Here is a 21,849-nt window from a genome sequence, read left to right on the forward strand (position 1 = left end):
GTTGGCAATGAGGAATGATTGATTACTCCTGAGCAGTACATTGGCAGTGAAATTAGATGTATCTGTACCTATTTAATTTGATAGTAAGAGGACTACACTGACCATTGTTTTTGCTAATATTTCACAGAGATCTCATTTTCCCATCTCTTTATTTTTAAAGATCTCTGTGTTCTTATCTTTTGGTATATATTTTTAAAAGAATATACATAGATTTAAAGAAACCTAACATTTTCTGTTAATAGCCTATCTTAATCTACTTGTATTTATTTTATACACAGGTATATTTGGTTTTATTTTTTATTACCTTATTCTGTGCTTATTTGTCAAGTGTTTTCTTTTTTGTCTTCCTTCCCGTTTTGTCCTCTTTTAGATTAATTTTGTTAGGTTTATGCTCTCTCCCACATCCGTACTGGCCCGGAAGCTACACATCTTCCTCTCTCTCTCCCTTCTTCCCTTCCTCCCTTTTCTCTCTCTCTTTTTTTTTTTCGAATAAGTGACTTGCTCTTAAATTTTTTAAAAAGATTTTATTTATTTATTTGACAGAGAATATAAGCAAGGGGAGTGGGAGAGAGAGAAGCAGGCTTCCCGCTAAGCAGGGAGGCTGATACGGGGCTGGAGCCCAGGACCTGGGACCATGACATGAGCCAAAAGCAGATGCTTAACAGCCACCAGGCACCCCTGCCCTTAAATTTGAACATGCATACTTAACTAGTGAAATAAAACCAGCATTTGTACCCTTATCTGGAGCAAGGAAGTTCTCTAGACTCAGTGCATATTATTGCCCACTTTTGATGTGATTTTTATCAACTATTTTAATTCTACTTGGTCTGACACCGAACAAATTGAACAGTATTATGGTGAATTTGTGTAGTCAGTGCTCAGTTAGACTTACTTGTTAATTAGTCTTTCCTAAAATATGTTTCTTCAGTCTACTACATTTTGTGTTCTATTTCCTTCTTTTTTTTTTTTTCATTTTTAAGATTTATTTGTTTAAGGGGTGTGGCACAGGGAGAGGCAGAATCCAAAAGACTCCACACCCTGAGCACCTGAGCTTGGAGCCGGATGTGGGACTTAATCTCATAACCCTGAGATCATGACCCGACCTGAAATCAAGAGTTGGTAGCTTGACTGACTGTGCCACCTGGGCGCCCCCACCCCTCCAATTTCCTTCTTGAAATACATAAGGAATTCTTTTAGTAATATCTGTGGGTAGTAAACTGACTCTTTTTTTCTTTTTTTCTGAAAATGGCTTTATTTCAGCAGTTTTGGTGTTTTTTTTTAAGTTTATTTATTATACAGAAAGAGAGAGAGAACATGAGTTGGGGGAGGGAATTAGGGGGGACTCCCAAGCAGAGTCCTCACTGAGTGCAGAGCCCAATGTGGGGCTTAAATTCACAACCCATGAGATCATGACCTGAGCCAAAATCGTGAGTCAGACCCTTAACGATTTCAGCCACCAAGGAGCCCAGTCATATTTTTAATGGGATAGTTTAGATTATAATTATTCTCGTGTTTTAAAAATTTTTTAGTCTAATTGTGAAATTGTTTTTATTACTATGCTACAGAATTTATGCTAATGTAATTTGAGGATTGACACATTCATATCTATAATTCAGAAAATTTCACAAAAATTCTTAGCTTTCAGGAAACAAATATTTCCTCATCCTATATTCTTCTGTTTTCTCCAACTGGAACTCCTGAGGGTTATATATTGAAATTTCTAAATCTTTCTCCCATGTTTTTTACTGTCCCTTTTTTATTTTTAGTGTTTTTTTCTGGGTAATTTGTCAGCTTTTGGTATCAGGATAATGCTGGATTCATAAAACAAGTTAGAAATTGTCCATTCCTGAAAGAATTTCTGTAAGAGTGGAATTATTTCTCCCTTATATATTGATAGAATTCATTAGTAAAGTCACATGGGACTTGAGTCTTTTTTTTTTGTTGTTTTCTTTTAAGGACTTTATTTATTTATTTGAAAGACAGAAATTACAAGTAGGCGGAGAGGCAGGCAGAGAGAGAGAGGAGGAAGCAGGCTCCCTGCTGAGCAGAGAGCCCGATGCGGGGCTCGATCCCAGGACTCTGGGATCATGACCTGAGCCGAAGGCAGAGGCTTTAACCCACTGAGCCACCCAGGTGCCCCGGGACTTGAGTCTTCTTTGTGGGGAACTTTTTAATTAAAGATATTTTTTCCTTTAATGGATATAGGGCTTTTATGATTCCCCTCCCCTTTTCTTTGTTTTGGTAAATTGCATTTTTCTAAGAAATTTGTTCATCCAATTTACTGCATAAATGGTTCATGTCATTCCATTATTATGCTTTCAATATCTGTGGCATCACTAGTTACGTCCCTCTTTTGCTTCCTGGTACTGAAAATCTGTAATTTATCTTTTTCTTGATTAGCTTATCTAAGGGTTCTTCAATTTTATTAATGTATTCAAAATGCCAACTTTTGGTTTATTGATTTTCTCTACATTTTTTCAGTTTTCTATTCATTGATTTCTGCTCTTTTCAATCCTATTAAGTATGTTGTTTGGTATAAGTTTTTAAAATAGATAAACATTATCAACTTGAAGAGAATCACTGTGATACCTAATCTTCTAAGAGTTTTCAAAATCATGAGTGCACACTGAACTTTATTAAATTTTTATTGTACCTTATTTAGATAATCATATTACTGTTATTCTTTACTTTGGTGTTATGGTAAATGGTATTGATTGCTTTTAGAATGTTAATCCTAATTATTCTCTTGGAATTGATTCCAATTTTGTCATTTACATTATCAATTTCATATATTGCAATATTTAATTCTTTAATATTTTGTTTCAGATTCTCACATCTACATCTGTGAAACATCTTGGCTCCCAATATTTCCTTCTTTTAATGTGCCTGTTAAATTTAGGTCATAAGGTTATGGTATGCTCTTAAAACAAGTTGGGAAAGGTTTCTCCTTTTGGTCCTCTGCTACAGATTAAATAAAATAGGTGTTAATTGGGGCTCCTGGGTGGCGCAGTGGGTTAAGGTCCTGCCTTCATCTCAGATCATGGTCTCAGGGTCCTGGGATTGAGCCCCGCATCGGGCTCTCTGCTCAGCAGGGAGCCTGCTTCCCCCTCCCTCTGCTGGCCTCTCTGGCCTCTCTGCCTACTTGTGATCTCTCTGTCAACTAAATAAATAAAAAATCTTAAATAGGTGTTAATTTGTCTTAATATTTGGATGACGTATGAAGTCTTTCAAGCCTGATTTGCAATTTGTTAATCATGTATTTATTTTCTTTAATAGATAGAGGACCATTTAACTTTCCTGCTTCTTCTGGTTTCAGTTGCCACAAAACTATTTTTTTCTAATGATTTAACTTTTCAAGTAAGATTTCAATTTTATTCACTTTATAAAGTTACTTGTAACTTAATATTATCTTTTGAAACTCTGTAGGATCCATAGTAAAAACCCTTTCCCCAATATTGATTATATTAATATTATATTACATTGTATTATATTAATTATTATATATTAAGAACCAACTTTTGGCTTTTTTAATCTTCTTTTTCCTTTTCTATTTCATTATTAATTTTGGTTGCTTTTATATTTATCTTTTCCTACTTCTATTCCATTGCTTCTAATTTGCTGTTGTTTTGTAAATTATTAACAAAAAATTTCAGCCTTTATTCCTTTCTTAGTAAATGCCTTAGGCTAGGCTCTAAATTTCTCTCTAAGCATGACATTAGTAACATTCCACAAATTCTGTTACATTTTATTTTGTTACCATTCAGTTAAAAATGTTTTTGCATTTCTATTGTGATTTCTTTTTATTTTATAAGAAATTCAGAAGAGTACTGCTTAATTTCCAAATATTCGAGGAATTTTCTAGATAGGTTTGTTTTGACTTCTAATTTATTTTCACTTTGTTCGGATAATATTCTCTGCATAATTTTAATAATTTAACTTTGGGAGGGGGCTACTTTGTAGTTCTGCAGCTAGCAAATGTAAGTTTCACATGTAGTTGAAAATAAAGTGTATTATTCAGTTGTTATTGCAATGTTTTATGTATGCTTAATAGATCAAGTTTATTGATTATGTCATTCAAAATTCATCTTTATTGATTTTTTTGTCTGTTTTCTCTACATAAATACATCACATATTTTTAACTGACAAATCTTATTGTATATTATTGAAGTCAATCTTCAGGGGGCAAAAGGAATTATCACCCCATACTCAATTCTAGAAAGGCTTCCTATAAAAGATTGCATTATTAAAAGGAACTATGAGTGGGATTATAACTATTGCCATTATTTTCCAAAACTAAAAAGCATTCTCTTGTAATACCAACCAATATTTTAGGAAACCATATTCTTATGTGTCTTGGTTGGCCTTTTTTAATGGTTCCTCAAAAAGCTAAACACAGAATTACCATACAACGCAGCAATTCCACTCATAGGTATACACCCAAGAGAAATGACAAAACATACACACACAGAAATTTGTACACAAATGTTTATAACATTACTCAGCAAAAAGGTTGAGACACCCTAAATGCCCGTCATTGGATGAAGAGATAAACTGTAGAGTATACATACAATGAAATAATATTCAACAATAAAAAGGAATGAGGTACTGATACTACTTGAATTGACCTCAATAGCATCATGCTAAATGAAAGAGTCCAGAATAAAAGATACTGCATGATTTCTTTTATGTGACATATTCAGAATAAGCAAATCCATACAGACAGAAAGCAGGTTAGAACTTACTAGAGGATGCTGAGGGCAGAATAGGGAGTGATTGCTTACTAGTCATGGGATGTTTTCTGAGGCGATTTAAAAGTTTTGAAACTAAAGATAGATTATGGTTACACAACACATTGGGTACACTAAATGCCACTGCATTGTACATTTTAATATAATTACGTGAATTTCATTTCAATAAAAATGTATATGAAAAAATTCGTTAATATTATCGCAACGCTACCCCACTAGGGGGCGCTACTTCCATTACAAAACATGACAAGCTTTTTTTTTGGTGGTGTAGGAGAGTTACCTTTGCAAATATATTTTGTGCTTATTTTGCATCTATTTTAGATGTGAAAAAATAGAAGCAACTGTACCATTTGGAAACATCGGAAAACAATGTTTTACATTTGAATGTATCTCTTTTGGGAAAAACAGTTTGTGAAGCATCTTTATTAAGAAAAGATTTCTTTCCTTGAATGCTGAAGACCTCATAGTTGAAAATCCAAACCAACACAAATAAATTATGAAGCCAAAGAAGTGAATGGAAAACATTTCAGAGAGTCACATAAAACTGGATGAACAAAATGTCCAAGTACATAGTTTCAAATAACTTTTCATTATTACTGTAAGTACTTGAGATGTTCTTGAAGTGTTTATCCATATTTTCATGAGCACAATAAAATCTGGCTGCCCAACTCAGCTCATGTATTAAATTCCTTCCCTAATTCATAAGATGACTCATCATTTATTCATTAATAAAGCTATATTTGTTGTAGTATTGGGAATAAAATAATTAGACCATAATCTCCCTGAGCTACTGTGGCCAGGAGTTCTAACAAAGTCACAGAGGAAGGGTCATGCTTTCACATGTGTGGAATATTTATTTTTAGCTTCAACCCACAAAATAAGTTACCCTTCCTACAAAAAGAATGTCCTCCTGCTATTGTAAATAACAGATCCCAATTGCAGCAGAGAAAAATTAGCCCAAGAAAACATAGTCCCCAAAGCAAATCTGATTCAAAGCATTCTAATTAGTACCATATAATTATAGCATTGTACCACCATTCTTGGGTTAATTTATAAAGTCAGCAGTCAGCATTTTCCAAGGCATACTAACAGGAAGCAAAGCCTTCCTCAGAATCACCTGATAAAAACTATAAAGACCACACTCTGAGCAAAACCAGAATGGTCTTTCTACTAAGTCCTATGTGAAACGAGAAACAGGCATTCCAGGACAGACGGTTTGGGAAAAAACTCAGTGTGGGGCTTGGCAAGAGCATCTAAAAATTCAGAAACATGAGCTTAATCACAGACATTTACTTAGAAATAATGGAAATATGTCAGAACCTACTCTATAGTCAACATATAAGGCATGCATAGATTTTCTTAAGGTGCTTCAATTCAGTCATTCTAAAGTCCAACAAATGAAATATCTTTTTGTCCTTTCCATGGAATAACTTTTAGATATTGTTATAGGGCACTGGTTTCCAGCTGCCGAGTAACAAATAACCGCAAATGTGGTAACTCAAACAACGTATGCTTGTTATCCCACAGTTTCCGTGGGTAGGGAATCTGGGCATGGTTTACCTGGGTCCTCTGCTCAGGGTCTCATGAGACTCTGGTCAAGCTATTGGCCCATCCTGGGGTCTCATCTGATGCTTGGGGGCCCCTTCAACACTCATGTGGTTGTTTGTAGATTTCAGTTCCTTACAGCTATAGAACCCATGGTTGCTTGCTTCTTCAAGGCCAGCAGGAGTCTTTGTTGCTTTGAGTCTCCAGATTCACTTTAATGGCAGATACACATCATTATATATTGGTCCAAACCCATGGAATGCCAAACACCAAGAGTGAACTGTAATGTGATTATGATGTGTCAGTATAGGTTCATCAGTTGTAGCAAATGTACCATGTACCACTCTGGTAGGGGATGTTGATGATGGGAGAGGTGACGCATGTGTAGGGGCCAGGGGCGTATGGAAAATCCCTGTACCTTCCTCTCAGTTTTGCTGTGAACTTAGAACTGCTTTAAAAACAAACGAACAGGGGCGCCTGGGTGGCTCAGTGGGTTAAGCTGCTGCCTTTGGCTCAGGTCATGATCTCAGGGTCCTGGGATCGAGTCCTGCATTGGGCTCTCTGCTCAGCAGGGAGCCTGCTTCCCCCCTCTCTCTGCCTGCGTCTCTGCCTACTTGTGATCTCTCTGTCAAATAAATAAATAAAATCTCTAAAAAAAAAATAAAATAAAAACAAACGAACAAAATTTTTAAATGCAATTAAATCAGTTAGGTATCTTTATTACATATGCAAAATTCCTTCATCTTTGCCATGTGTCAATGGTTAAAAACAAGTGACAGGTTCTGCTGGAATTCAGGTAAACGGAATTACATCAGGTGGCATAGCTAAGGGAAGGGGGTCACCCTAGGTGTGTCTGCCACATATAAAGATAGTGGAACTAAATGAAACCTGACTATCCTAACCAAAATTATATTGCTCAGAGAAGACAAGCCAGTAAGAAAACACCCTCTTCTGCAAGCCTCTTATCACTGGAGAATAACGAGGCTAATTTCTCTCTGGGTGGCTACCTATATCACACAAGCAATAGTTACAACCAGACATCACTCTTCATCCTCCACACCAGTATATTCATTTATTTGCACTCCAAAAATAAACTATCTTTCTCTATCAGAAAGTGACTTAAGCACTGGCATTTGTTTTCCCTTGTCCAGAGGAAATTTCCTTTAGAAGCATGAGGTCTGAATTTTTTTAATTGTAATTAAATCTCTAGCAATCCCTCAGAAGGAAAATCGAATAGGCTTTATCTGCTAGAATTTATCCAGTCATAATTTTTAACTTCGTATGTAAAGAATCCCTGGGGCATTTAGTGACTTTTGTCCTATTTTTTTAAAAGCACAATGATTTATTCTCACATCACTTAACTTTACTTAACTATTTACTTAACTGTTTCCAGATGGTACTGAAATGATCTGGCATCCAGATACTGGTTACTGCACTAATCAAAAGAAGTGGTTAGTCTACCCAACTTCTTGCCTGAAAAATCAGAATCTCAGGTAGAAAAAACAAAAGAGGTCTCTTAAATCGCAGCTACAAAGAAACAGGGGAAAAGCAACAAGTAAAAGAACACTAAGTAAAAAATGCTACGCTTAAAGAGTCTTCTGTGAAGGCCGTAAAGACCTTGGAGAAATAGACATCGGAGAGAGTTTGGAGAGAGTTTGTAGGGGTAACAATCCTCGCAGTCCTGTCTGCATGATCATGAATAATTTGTTAGTGCTGGGAGTGAGATCTATAACATTTGGAATAATTATCTGAAACCAAAAATCTAATTCTTACCCAAGGACCATTTGCAAGTCCTGATTAAATTAATCACTAGAAATATTAAGACAATCAAGTCAATCAATAAGTAAGTGTGTGCTTAAGGCCTGTCACATGCCCAGTGCAGGACTAGGCTTTGTGCCAGACTTGAGTTTGATATGAATCAGGATATTGAGGAAGTCTTGTCACCAAACAAAGCTGGCTATCATTTAGGTATCCCCATGATATAATGACTTGTCACAGAATGGCCTGTTGCAGATGAATACTTGTGTTTTTGTCTTTCTACAAGTGAGCAAATGTCTAAGAATCCAGGTGGCTACTTTCAGGATAGTTACCACCCATAAAGACATCAACGCATCTGGGTGCCTTTGAAAGGCTTTGATGTCAGTTGCTCAAGATTAATCAGTCATTTGTGTCAAAATGGGGGAAAGTGCCAGGGTGCTACCACCCCCATGTAGACAGGAAAATAGCAGGTGTTTATTAAATATTGTTGTGAAATTGAATGAATGACAATCTATTATATAGCCTTTCTGAAGGGTTCGGGACAACTTGGATCTTGCAGCAGTCTTTCCCATGAGAACTGTCCCCAAATCATACCCCGTGTCCCCACACACCAGGCATTTTGTCAAGCATTTTTCCAGCTCTGCTGCCTTACCTTTCTGGTCACAGGGGATGAAGGATGAAGATCCAGCTGGACCAATCAGATTCTCTTTTACAAATCTGAACTGAAGACATGGCAACTGGTATTTGAAAGTTGAACTATTTAATGGTGCAGCTAGGAAGATTCTGTCTTTCTAAGGATTTTTTTTTTTTTATCATTTCTTTGGATGCTGTGAAATGTCTTTTCAATAAATCCCCTTTTTATTCATTTATTTTTGTTTATTTTGAAGATTATATTACTTTCGACCTATGATGTTTTAGGTAAGATTATCTGTGGGTTTTGAAATGTGCCAGAGGCCAAAGAAAGAACACAAGGCATCTGTGGGTGAATTACTTTATTTCCTCATTTTTTCTCACTTCAAGCATGAAACTTACTAAACTTAAAACTCTTGGGAGTATGTAATAGCTTTTCTCTCCATTCTCACATTACAAACTCGTAGGGATGTAGCAACTTTAAACTCTGTTAAATTTCTTTTCTGGAAAATGTTTTTGTATCAACAACAGCTCCCCAGCTTAACAGGGAGGAGGGAGAGAGAGAGGAATATAAATTTATAATTCTCAGTAGAAATAGTTTAACATAAAGAAAGTGACAGATGCATTTTAAAGAAAATGAAGAGATTCAGTAGCGTTGAACATGTTTGTTGAGCATTTGGTAGAGGTTTTCTATTTATGAGCTGAAGTTTATAAATTGCCTGACTCTAGTTTGTTTCAAAATACATATAGTATTACATGAATATATACATAGTTTAATAATATATAAGTAAGTTCATGTCTTATGTGGATTTTCCTGAGAACCATGAAGACCAAATGACAAAATATTATGTATAAAACTTCTTAATGAATAGTATTATTTTTAAATAAATTATTAAACTTTTTTTAAAATCTGAGGCTGCTTTACTTCTTTTCTCTTGGTTATTTTTACTACAGTTTTCAATATGCTTAAGATATTTTATAGGATTCATATATTTAAAATACACCCTCTGATTAAACTCATCTGCTTTAGAGTATATACAACTTGATTAATAATATACTGCTGGTTCTTACTCTTCCTTGATAAGGAATGTAAGTTCAAATAGGTTACAGAGAATGATTAAAAACTAAAAATTATATATATATGTGTATATATATATATATATATATATATATATATGCATGTATTTTGAAGGTATTACTGTAGTTGGTAGTCCCTGGAATAGCAGTTACTAACATCACAGAAATGCATGGCTCCCCAGCCTGCCACATTGCCCTGGGCTACATGGATCGGTCCACCTCAGCCCCTGCTCCACTCTCACTGGTACCAGCACTCCCTGTGGCTCTGGCCCAGTCTCACTTTACAGCTCTTTCTCTGACCACACTTTAGCTCACCACGGAGGCTTGATTCAAACCTCCTGTTGTCATCGTCTCTCAGACCACACTCAGTAGTGAAAGGGTGGCAGGATGGACATTTACACATATCAGTGAGCAAGAGCCCAAACTTCAGAGTCAGATCTTACCACCACTGGGGAACCGTCAGGATATACCCATACCAGCCATGCTCACTGGGCAGCCGAAGGCTGAATAGGCGGAGTTCCATGGGGGAAGCTTGACTTCCTGCTGTGAATAGGTGAGGGCAGCTCTTCCGATCAGGTAATGCAAAACATGATGGGAAATAAACCACTCTCCAAACACTCCAGGTCTGATGTCATGTCCTCTGGAGTTCTTCCTGGTGTCTGATTTCCTAAAACACCCATCAGGCGTCCACTTCTTGACCATCTCGCGTTATGCTTCTCCACGAGTCAGTCCTCCTGATGTCCAGGATTTTGAGCCCCCATGATCTCCCTATGCATATGCCTTCCACTGAGAGGAGCAGGGGAGATTCCGTAGACCCCACACATCTGTAGCTTAAAAACAGTAAAAGAGAAAGAGACTGAGGCTTGTGATGGGCAGTGGCTCAAAGCTGGTGAGAGACAAAATATTAGAAGAAAGAGAGAAATATAAAGTGACTTTATCATCAAAGGCGAAGAAGCTTGAATATTGGTTTATCATCTTTTATCTTCCTGAGGATAATTTCGAGTCACTACAGTTAACTGCCCCAGAAAATTTTCCCGTGAGTCATCTCTACCATATTCCTTGAGATTTTTCTTTCATAATCTATTTGCTCCTTACCTACCAAGAATTATAGTGATAATAATATAATTATTATCTACAATAATAATAGTAATACTTTTGTTATATTTACTATGATTATTCATCTTAATTGAACCTCACTATGTAGCATTCTTCCAAGTAATTTATATGAATTTTCTCATTGACTTCTCCCATCAAGTGTGTGTGTGTATAATGTTCTCCCCATTATCAATGGAGAAACTGAGACCCAGTGAGATTGGGTAACTTGCCTAATATCACAGAGCTGAGTCGTAAAGCCAGCATTTGAACCTATGCAGTGTGACCTAAGCTCTTACTCACTGAGATATGGTGCATATATGAGCTTGACTCAACCCTCCTCTACATCCAAACAGCTTAACTCACTCAGTGGCACCATTCAACCAGACAGGTCAAAGTACTTGTAAAGCTCTCCCATGTCCAGCAATATTAATAACCAACATCCTCCTTCAGGATTAACTATCCCGGGGTGGGGGGAAATTGTTGTATCAAGTGTCTTTTTAACTGTTTGAACTTTTGAGTAGTTGGGAATAAGAAGGGTTGAAGTAATGAAACAACAGAGGTTGGCTTTTGAATTCATTGATTCGTTTAACAAATGTTTGAATGAGCACTTTGTTTTGTATCCTAGGGACTGAGGATCACCAGTGAAGGAGCTGCCTCTTTATTTGGGTCTGTCTGCCCTAAATCCAGCATGCTTCCTGTAGACTGATTCTTAAAAATGATTTTTGTGTTAAGTCCAAGACATACAAGCCACATAAGAACCTAAACACAAGAAATGTTTTACAAGCTATGGGATTGAAAATATTTAAGTAGTACAGAACACCAAGAGGAAAAGAATATCTGATGCGTATAGGCAGCCAGTGGAAAGGGTACAAAATGGCATCAACATGTCATGATGCCAGCCGTCCAAGCGAAGTCTATTTGTGTAAGTGATGGAATTGAAGCCATTTCTCTGCAGGAGGCTGGGTGTTCCTGTCCCTGACTGCACGTGAACTGATCTAGTCCCATGTAATCTAGTCCCATGCAAGGAGTGTGAGACAGCTCCTTAAAGGCAGCAATGGAATAAGAGGGCTGGTAGGATTAACTGGACCCAGAAATAAGCCTCAGACCCAACAATAAAGCCTCAAAGGAGATAGTGATTTTGTCTGCATCATAGTGGCTCTCCTCAAGTGTATGTTGGGTGGAAGCCTGTGAATCCATTTGTGTTCTAGGGAGGAGCAGATTGTAAATTAAAATGGAAATTCTCTAACTTCTGTGAAATACCAGTACAAGAAATAGCGCTTTAGGACTCCTCTAATTTACCACGTCTGCACTGCACAGATGCCTTCCCAGACATTCCGTCGCTTCACTCTCGCCTGACTTTGGTTCGAGGAGAACATCTCTGGTGCCCCGTTGTGGAGCATACCCGGGGGAGCAGTGACAGAGCTGGTGGGTCCTGCAGGGGTAATGCGGAGGAGACACACTGCCCGTAGGAGTAGCGATGGTGGCTGGTCAGGAACCGAAACTCACTTAGACTGCCTCACACTGCAGGAGTTTAGTAGAAGGATGCTTGTGGCGATAAGGGAAGCGAGAACCCCATAGGGACTCGCGAACAGCTGAATGGTTGAGGCTTCGTGGAATGGAACACAGGTAGCGTTATCTACACTGTATTAGGGTTCATTTACTGAGAACATTATTTGAGGGCAACACAGACGCTTATCTCTGTTCCTGCCAGCAGCCAACCAGCTCCTTTATCTCATTTGTAGCTTCCCTTCACCTCACTCGCGGCTCTCATGGCCTTTGCCACAATATGGCATCCTGGCTAGCTTCTCAGCTTCTGTTTCCACATATTTGGCTCCTGCAGATTCTCTCTGTTTCCTACCTTAAATTCCAGGAGGGAATCTGGATGGCCTGGCTGCATACCTGTGCTTGGAAGGAATCATGGCAGCCCACTTCAGCTGGCTGTCTGGAGATAGGTACCCACCTGTGTACATAAAGGAATGAGGAATATAGGACTTACTAACCATAGGTGGGGGCCTTAAGTTTAAATAACTTAAAGGCATTTTAAGTTAAAATGAGAGAAATATTCTGGATTCTATGCCTAAGTAGCTTAAAAAGATCCCGGTCAGGAACTATGAAATGGACATAAAAACAGAAAATGGCATTTCCACTATTAGTAGTTAGACCTCTCCTTCAGCCATGTAATCAGGCAAAAGCAATGAAAAATGTAGCTGTTAAGAAAATTGTATCTAATAAGAAGCTGGCCAAAGATATTAAACATTATCAAGAAGTCTGCAAAAATATTATGTAATATATCCTTCTGATTTTCTGATTTATCTATATTTTATAACATGTACAATATACTTATTACATTAATAAATTTATAATTATTAAGGATATATATATTTACTTATTTATTATATTTAGGATATATATATGTATAAATATATATATATATAATGAAGGACACGTTTAAAAATTAACTAATAGTGTTTATATTCCAAAAAGTTAAAACCTACCCACTTGACTATTAGCTTTATGAGATTAGAGGTCCTTTCATTTGTTCACATCTCTCGCTTAGCACAGAACATTTCATCGTGTTGAGAATCTTTTGTAAGTCAGACAAGATACAATTTTTTTTTATTGTGTGCCACCATCTCAAAGATCCATGGTTTTTGGAAGGGGATAAATCATTTATAATAGTCAATTATTTCAGCAGAAGTAGTGGAGATACTGTGCAGAATCAGGTGCCCGTGTTGTACAGTGCTCTGTGCCATGGCGGAGGAGTGTGCAAGGCCAGAAATCCCACCGTGGGACTGAGAGCCGAGAGCTGGAGTGGAATGGAAAGGGCACTCATACAAAAAGAGTGCAAGCATCACAGGAAAGACACAAGCTAAAGAGCTGGCAGTCTCTGGCCCGGGCATGGCCACATGGATAACAGCGACACAGAATTAGGCGTCTGGCTATGATGGCATTGTGGGAGGTAACATGTAGACAAGCTAAGGGTTAACACGGACATTGGTAAGTTAGGACACAAAAAAATATTTCAGGTAGGAGCCAGACATCTGGAATCCTAGAGGAAAAACGTACTGAATCAGGAAACAAAATGGGAACCGGGGGAGACCAACAGCAGATCTAGTGTCAAGGGAGGAAGCTAAATAAGCAATCGGATCTGGCAAGCCAAATAGTGACTTGTAGGAAAGCATCAGGACAGCTCTTATTTTTGCTAAACTGCTGGGGTCTCAGTACATTTTTCTTGGCCTCACTGGAAACAATTTGTAAGTATGAAGTAGATTTTTTAGAAACATGATCGAGGCTCATTCTCTCTCTTTCTCTCTCTCTTTTTTAAAGATGTATTTATTTATTTGACAGAGAGAATGAGAGCGAGAGAGGGAACCCAAGCAGGGGGAGTGTGAGATGGAGAAGCGGGCTCCCACTGACCAGGGAGCCCTATTTAGAGCATGATCCCAGGATCCTGGAGTCATGACCTAAGCAGAAGGCACTTGTTTAATGACTGAGCTACCCAGGGGCCTGAGGCCAATTCTCTTTGTTAAAATCTTTTGAAATTCCATCATCTCACCAAACAGAAGTCATTCAGGTCAGGATCACAGATGAAACAAACACATACAGAAATAGGAAGAGATTTTCTATTATTCAAAAGATAAGATCCTTGGGCTACTGTCAAAGATTCCTCATAAAATGTCCCTAAACTCCTTTTCTCTGGTTTGTCATTCATTTTATACTTCAAAATATCTTAAAGCAAAATCAATCTAGTGTTTAGTCTTTAGTCATGGAAGACATGTGTATTCAGGTCTCCACATTTCAGTCTCTATGGTCTCTGTCGGTAAGCTAAAAAATTTAGGTGGGCTTCGTCCTCGGTCTCTGGGAACCAGCCTCTAAATCCTTGGAATGTCCCAAGTGATAGCAATGTTTTTGTCATTCACAGTGGTCTCTGACGGATGTTTATACTAAGGAGGCGACTCATGGTGGGGCTCTAGATCTTTCTGCTGAGATGACTCAGGACCAACCATATGATTAGAGGGTTGGGGTTTAAGCCATGTAATAGCAGCCCAGTATCCAGGGAGAGGGGAACTGGAGGCTTAGTTCAACTGTGTGGCCAGTGATTTACTCAACCATACCTATGTAATGAAACCCCAATGAAAGTTCCAGGCACTGAAGCTTAAGAAAGCTGCCTGGTTAGCGAAATAAGTCAATTGGAGAAAGACAACTATCATATGATCTCCCTGATATGAGGAAGTAGAGATGCAACATGGTGGGGTTAAGGGGGTAGGAGAAGAATAAATGAAACAAGATGGGATTGGGAGAGACAAACCATAAGTGACTCTTAATCTCACAAAACAAACTGAGGGTTGCTAGGGGGAGGGGGGTTGGGGGGGGTTATGGACATTGGGGAAGGTATGTGCTATGGTGAGTGCTGTGAAGTGTGTAAACCTGGCAATTCACAGACCTTTACCCCTGGGGATAAAAATACATTATATGTTTATAAAAAATAAAAAAATAAAAAAAGAAAGAAAGCTGCCTGGTTAGTCATACTCTGCATACTGTCACACATCAATATGCTGAGAAAGGGACAGCCTGATTCCGAGGATTGTGAAGGGGGTGGAAACTTTGAATTTGGGACCCTCCCAGACCTTACTTATGTGTCTCTTTGGCTAGTTCTATCTGCATCCTTTTGCTATGAGAAAATTATAAGCATAAATATAGAACTTTCCTGGGTTCTAAGTTATTCTAATGAATAGTTAAACTTGAAATGGTAGTGAGAACTTCCCAGAATTGTAGCCAGCTGGTCAGAAATGCAGATGGCCTGGAGACTTTCTACCTTACAGCTGGATCTGAAGTGAGGGCAGCCAGGTGGAAGACTGTGCCCTTGACTGTGCCTGCCTACTACAGGTAGCCCTCCTTAATGCCCCTCACCCAGTTACTGCATTCATTTCATTTCATTTCAGGTTCATTTCTTCATTTGTTGAGAGTTTCTACCACGAATGTTGAAATTGAGTCAAATGTTTTTTCTGCATCTATTGAGATGATCGTATGATACTTACCATTTGCATGTTAATGTGGTTTATCATCTTTATTGCTTTGTGCATGTTGAGACATCCTTGAATCCCAGGGCTGGCCCCCACTTGATACTGGTATGTAGTCTTCTTTTTTTTAAGATTTTATTTATTTATTTGACAGAGATCAGAAGTAGGCAGAGAGGCAGGCGTGGGGGCGGGGGGCAGGGAGCAGGCTCCACGATGAGCAGAGAGCCCAATGCTGGGCTCCATCCAAGGACGCTGAGATCATGACCTGAGCTGAAGACAGAGGCTTAGCCCACTGAGTCACCCAGGCGCCCCTGGTATGTAATCGTCTCAATAAGCTGTTGAATTTGTCTTGCTCACATTTTGTGGAGGATTTTTGCATCTTTGTTCATCAGGGATATTGACCTATAGTTTTGTCTTCTTGTAGTGTCCATATCGGGTGTCAGCATAACCCTGGTCTCCTAAAATGGGTTGGAGAGTATTTCCTCTCTTCAGTTTTTTGGAAGAGTTTGAGAAGGATTGCTACTGAGTCTTTATTTAGTAGAATTCATCAGTGAAGTCTCCTGGTCCTGGGCTTTTCTTTGTTGAGAGATTTTTGATTACTGATACAATGGCTAACAATGCTTTGTTTCTTGACGTATTTCTTGTAATTTCCCACTAACAATCTGCACATTTCATGCAGCACTCACCTGTTCCAGACTTTACCGGCTGGTTTTGTTTGGGAAAGAGACTGGCCCACGGGTGAGTAGAGAGTCCCAGCTGTAGGGAATCTGGTGGTTCCCGCTGCAGGAAAGGCTCAGCCATGCAGTTTCCCTGTGGCTCCCCCAGCCAGTGTTGGGGAAGATTTCACCGATTCTCAAGGGCCCAGGATGTCTGTGTCTGCAGCAGTGGTGAAAGTTCTCAGATTCTCTGGTGGCAAAGGCTGCTGGAGACCTCCCCAGTCCTTTATCCCATGGAGGGTATTGTGGCTCACAAGATCCCTCCTTAGCCCCAAGTGTGGTTTGCAGGTCCCTGCGGTCACCTTAGCGCTGGTGTCTGATGTGCTGGAAACCAGGGAGCGGCCAGAGAGCCGGCGTGGAGCGCTGGTGCACAGGAAAGTGCAGCTCTGGCGGTCAGGGGCTGGCTAGGCCTCCGTGGCCGTGGCTTGGCTACTTGGGATGCTTGCGTGTGCACACCTAGCGGCTGAGGGGTTAGGATCTGGCTTGTGGGTGCGTGTGGAACATCCTTAGAGGGCAGGTATATGCTCCGTGGCTGGAGGTTTGGGGTCCAAGACCTCCGTGGTCCCAGGGCCACACAACAGTAGCTCTTTCCCTGGGAGGCGCACAGCAGCGTCTCCCTCCCCGGGGTCCTCAGCGATAATGATGCCCCTGGGGACCTGGACAAAACCAGCCATGGGGCGATTGGGATACTGACCCCGGCACTGATAGCCTTCTTTCCAGCCTGCTCAGACGTCTTGACTCTGCCATCATCCCCCAGCTATCTTTTCGGTGTGGTTACTCTCCATTTTTTTTTTCTTTTTTTTCCCCTCTGTGTTTCTGTAAGGTGAATTTAAATCTTGAATCAATCCTGCTAGGGCTATTTTCATTCGTGGATAGCTCATTGTATTTTCTTTTTCTTTTCTTTTTTTCAATGGGAAGGTAAAAGAAAGCTTTGCCATCTTGCTGAAATGGTACAATCCAATAGTCAGAAGACGTTTACTCGAGGGTCAAGATTTAATAAAATTAATTTTTACTACTTCATTAAGTATGTTCTTAAATGCAACTGGTTTTTTTCCATTTTTCTCCTGCATATGTGTGGCCCTAAGAATACGATGACTAGAAATGCAGGACAATTGGTACCACTGTGGTATTTGTGCCAAGGTGCCCACAGTTTCACCCTTTGTCGCTTCTGTACCATCTATGCAAATGTCAACAAGGTGGGGGAGAAGGGGAAACAAATGGTTTGGTGTTACTATGAAAAGCTTTTTGACTGCATAAGCCTGCTGCAAGGGTCTTGGGGAACCCCAAATTTCAATGGACCGCACTTTGAGAACCGCTGAAATAGAGTTCCCCGTTGCTTGGTGGTGTTTCCAATAGAATGTAGGCTTCTTGGGATTAGGGATAACCTCTGCCTGCTTTGTCATTTTACTTTCAAAACCTAGAGAAGTGCTCAGCATAAAATACTGCAAAATAAATATGGGCATAAAAAAACAAAGGAATTTAATGTTAGCTATAATTGAACCTTGCACTACACTGTTTTGCTTACAGTGTTCCCCTTATAAGCGTCTATCAGTTACTTTGGCTGATAGGAAAAACCAAAGCAAAAAGAAGGACTAGCTAGTCCTTCCTAAACTAGTTTCTTAAAAGGCATACCCTGCATGTGGAGATATCCTAAAATCCTAGTCAAAATGACTGTCTTTAATTCCATAGGGAAACTAGTCTTGTGCTGAAAGCCAGAAGCTGTTTCTGACCTGTGCTCTAGTAGCTTCCTCATCAGGCAGCTGTGCACAGATGCAAAACACGTCCTTTTCTTTTACAAAGCTTCATTTAAAAGGCAGTGCAGAGAGTAATTACAGAAAATTCCATATCCACTTCTTATGCAAGTACTTTTTGAAAAACAAATACCTGCCTCTCATTTCAATTATTTGTCACTGTAACTAACATAATACTATTTCTCACTGCAATGCTAATTTTATTTGTTGGGTCATGAACTTGTCAGATAAAGAGCTTAACACCCACCATCATAAGTCTCCTGGGAGGACAAGTGCCTCTACACCTTTGAGTCTGCCATTTTCTCGGCAGAGAACGTCCTCTGCCCCTTTCCTGACAGGTAAGCTTTACCTATCATTCAGTCCTTAACTCAAGTTTTGCCTCCTTTCAATGGCCTTTCACTCTCCCCCATATGCAGGTTATTTCCCCATCTGTTTCCCTGTCATTAATGTATACCCAACTATAGCACTTAGCACGATTAATTTTAGATCTTTACCAGTAGGGATGATGTAACTTTGAATCCCCAGGATCTGATAGAATGCCTGGAACAGAGTAGATATTTAACAAATAGTCTTTGGGATTGTTGTTGTTTTTAAAAATGCAATGTTGTTATACTGTTTCAAGAATTAGGCAAAGCTGTTTTATCTTTGATTATCATACAGATACATCATGAGGCATGCCCTAGTACAACATTGTCACGTAAGAGACACGGTAGATTTCACAAATGCTGTGTAAATCCTGGCAACCTTGGGCTGCCTGGGTGGCTCAGTCAGTTAAGCATATGACTCTTAATCTTGGCTCAGGTCTTGATCTCAGGGTCATGAGTTCAAGCCCCATGCTAGGCTCCACACTCGGCAAGAAGCCTACTTAAAAATCAATGAATCAGTCAATCAATCATCAATGCTGGTGACCTTGAGTAAATGCAAAGAATAATAAAGTAGCAACAATAACAAAAAGCAGTTTAATTCTAGAGTGTTTTTCAGAACATTTGAGGAAGGAGTGCTTTCATAGAGAACAGTCTGACTCCTTGTCACCCATGGGCCAGCAACATTAGCATCACTGAAAGCTGTCAGAAATTCAAAAGTCTCAGGTCTCATCCCCAAAATAGACATTTTACAAAGTCTCCAGGAGGTTTGTAAACCTGTTCATTAAGATTGAGAAGCAGTGCTCTCATGTCTTAAAAATCACATCCATTCACTTCTCTCATCTTGGGACTCTTCAGAGCTGCTGCCCCTGGATCCCTGACCTGGGAGTGCTTTGTAACTCTGAGCTTCTGCCACTGGGTCACAGATATTTCTGAAAAGGAAAACAATCCCTGGGAGAGAAAACAAAGGAAGGGCAGTTAAGAGGATGGGGTCCTGGGAAGGATGTGGAAGAATGAAAGTCCCAGCGGGAAGATGCAACTAGAAGGTGTGAGGGGTTGCTCTAGAACTTCGGGAACTTTGTTGTATTGTGAAGTAGAACAGATTTCATTTTTTTAAGTGTATACTCTTAAAGAAAATTACCTAACCTATTAGGCATCCAGATTACTTTGCTCAGATTCAGCTTTTTAGTGGTAATATTAATTAAAATGAAACTAGTAAGTTGTTGGTGGTAAGAAAGTCATGTGAGTTCAGAAAAATATTTTAAAGTCTCTGATCTTGGGGCACCTGGGTGGCTAAGTGGGTTAAAGCCTCTGCCTTCGGCTCAGGTCATGATCCCAGTGTTCTGGGATCAAGCCCCGCATCTGGCTCTCTGCTCTGCGGGGAGTCTGCTTCCTCCTCTCTTTCTGCCTGCCTCTCTGCCTACTTGTGATCTCTGTCTGCCAAATAAATAAATAAAATCTTTAATAAAATAAATAAATAAAGTCTCTGATCTTTAAAGAATAAAAGGATAAATCATTGGTTTTACCAAAATTGTTTTGTTTCAGCTCACTTGTTTGTGGTCTGTCACTTAGCAAGTCAGGTATGTTTTTTTTTTAATGGTTTTTTTCTGTTTGTTTATTTCCCAAAGCTTCTTAGGCTGGTGAACTTTGTGGATTTAACTCACTACACTTAGCAAAAATATGAACTTCAATGAGTCTAGTACAAATGACCTAAGATACCTCAGATATTGACTTTTCACAATGGAAGCAGTCTTTTTTTTCTTTTTTTTTTTTTCATGTACTCATAACATGTTGTTTCATATTGAAGGGGTCCAGAATAAACCAGTGTGCATAAAAATTAGTTTGAGCCAAAGACATTTGAATTCCTGAAATCCCTTATCTGCCTAAAAGCAAAGCCTCCCAAGAGAACCCAACTGTCCTAAGTCCCCTCCCCATCCCCATCCAGGGGTAACTCTAATCAACTCTTCTTGGAGACCAGAAATCTATCACCCAAGCAGACATTGCCACAAAACTATTATATTTTTCATCTATTTTCCTAAAGCCCCATTCCAAAAGTTATTTGTTTTTCCATAAATGCCCCTTCATCCCCCTCTAACAAGTCATTTGCTCCACCAAAAATATCATTGTGCCCTTCCCCATTCCCAATGAAGATGGGCTATAAGCCCCAAATTCAGCCACCTCCCTGACTCACCTTTGTGTACTCCCAAGTACATATATAATTTAATATGTATTTTTTCTTGCTAATCTGTCATTTGTCAGTGTAATAAGCTTTTAACCACTAAACATAACAGGATAAAGTGTTTTGGCTTGCTGACAATTGACTTCTATCAAATTTGAAGCAGTCTAAATTAGTTTAAAATGGAGGACACACCCAGACCAGAATTAGAATGATTTGACCATTGTATGCTTATTTACCCAATAAAAGTTTGGCAAATGTGAGATGAATTCACTCTGCCTACTCAGCAAAACCATGTGAAGCCGGTAGTGGTGTCAAGGGCACCAACGGTGCGATTCCATTTATCATCAGTAGTGATTCTTCAACTATACAGGGGTCACAACTGTTGTTTTCTTCAGCCCCATATTAAAAGAAACACACTGAATTTGAATACCTTTAGGAGAGCCTAATACTCTGGTTTTACATCATTCCTACTACTCTGTAGTGTCCTACATGTTTATGTCATTCGACATATTTTTTACATCTTTCTGGCCTCCTAAGTCAGACCATTGGGCAAGTGTCTCCTGATTTTAATCAGATTGGTGAAGCTAACTGTGAGATACCTGCTAAATTCTGAATAATATTATCCTAAACAGAGACCTACATCTAAATCCAATTTGATTTCGGCAGACTATTGTTGTGTCAACATTATATAAAAACAGCAATAATTCCCATTAACAATAAAATAATAATCCAGTTGAACTTTTAGACTAATAGCTCTAAAACTTTTGGGGATTTTAGACTAGTGAAGGGTCTGATGAAAGCCATATGCTTTCTCTCCAGCAAAATGTACACACTTCTCCCTCCCCCAAAATATTTTGCAAGGAATCACAAGTTATTTTAGGTTTCCGAAAGCCCATTTTTACATTTCTTTTTCCTAAGTACTTAATATGGTAAAAACTAAACAATTCACATTTAAAAACTGAGCTTT

This window comes from Meles meles, chromosome 9, assembly GCF_922984935.1.
Source record: "Meles meles chromosome 9, mMelMel3.1 paternal haplotype, whole genome shotgun sequence".
Classification (NCBI taxonomy): Eukaryota; Metazoa; Chordata; class Mammalia; order Carnivora; family Mustelidae; genus Meles; species Meles meles.